Raw genomic sequence first — 1,285 nt, forward strand, 5'->3', positions numbered from 1 at the left:
AAATAAATCTGATTCTTTATTTTCATCTTCATTTAAGCAACAAAGAAATGCAGAATAACTTGGTTACTCTTTATTTTAAGGTGTCCTTGTTACAGTGTAATTAGACATTTAAGTACTGAGTAATAATAAACTACATGCACTTACTATATGGTTAGGGTTTGGCTTAGGGTTACTTGCATGTAATTATGTAAAGTTTATTGTTATTATAATAGTAAGTACATGTAACGTGTAACAAGGACACTTTGAAATTAAGTGTTACCAATGACTTCTTGATATCCAGTAATGGCATTAAAATACTCACTTTTCCCACTTGGCCTTGAAGACTTAAATAGTGTCCCCGGGAAAAGATGCTGTGACCGGGTGCAATCTTTGGCAGCTTTTTCATCATCATCTGGAAAAGCAAGTGGTGCTGCCCTGAATTTGGTGGATGTGCAGCCATATCTCTTGCTAATTGTTATATTTTTCAAAAAATATTTGACCGCCTCAAACTCAGGTGTGTCATTGTTATTTAGAGAGATATGAGCGGACATGCCCCCAGCGTTTGAGAGCAGAGAATACTGCTTGTTTTTAACATTTTATTTAATGGCGTTTTTCTAATCATTCAAATTTGGCTGGGTGGTTAATAACAATTTTTTCTGTGGTGTGACAAACTCGGAACACACATTTAATATTGCTTTACATGGACTTTAATATATAGAAAATGAGTGTAGTTTGAACGTGTGAATGAAATAAGATGAGTGTAGTGCTAATATTAAATTAACTGTGTGCAGAGTCATGTACTGAGAAGTTAATACAAATGTGTAAAGCAGACATAAGATCATTTTAAGCACACTTACATCATCCGTTAACCACGGCATCTTCTTATTTGGGTCTTCGTCTAACAGAGAAGATGGGCAAACACTTCTCAAGTCCACAATGTATAGTGTTGCATATGCTGAAAATCTGTGAATCATTCGCCTCTCTCTCCTCCAGGCAATGTAAAGTTGTTTCAGCTTGTCCTGTTCATTACATGTAAATGAAGCAGAAAATATTACAGGTGTAGTTTTTTGGGTTACAGTAAACTACTGTAAACTGAACACATACAGAAGCCAGTCTGTACCTTAACAATGACACAGAAACTCCCCAAGTCTTCCTCAACTACATCTGGTTCAGCTTGTGGCTCACTTAATGATTTTGCAGATGTTCTTTGGTACATCTCTGAAATTATATGACACATTATTGAGATATAACAAAATTTTTTATAAAAGGCAAGATCTGGCAATACACTGCAAAAACTCCTCATCTA

General features: G+C 35.3%; 1 long non-coding RNA gene across 1 annotated transcript; it reads right to left on the bottom strand.

Moving 5' to 3' along the window:
- Nucleotides 1-306: 306 nt before the first annotated feature.
- On the bottom strand, nucleotides 307-1,191 carry LOC107580667 (uncharacterized). Its single transcript, XR_001608676.1, has 3 exons — nucleotides 1,100-1,191; nucleotides 837-998; nucleotides 307-391 (listed from the first exon to the last, which is right to left on the bottom strand). It is a non-coding gene; the product is annotated as an uncharacterized lncRNA (long non-coding RNA).
- Between the last annotated feature and the right edge of the window lie 94 nt (nucleotides 1,192-1,285).

This window comes from Sinocyclocheilus grahami, unplaced genomic scaffold (genome assembly GCF_001515645.1).
Source record: "Sinocyclocheilus grahami isolate Dianchi unplaced genomic scaffold, SAMN03320097.WGS_v1.1 scaffold39390.1, whole genome shotgun sequence".
Classification (NCBI taxonomy): domain Eukaryota; kingdom Metazoa; phylum Chordata; class Actinopteri; order Cypriniformes; family Cyprinidae; genus Sinocyclocheilus; species Sinocyclocheilus grahami.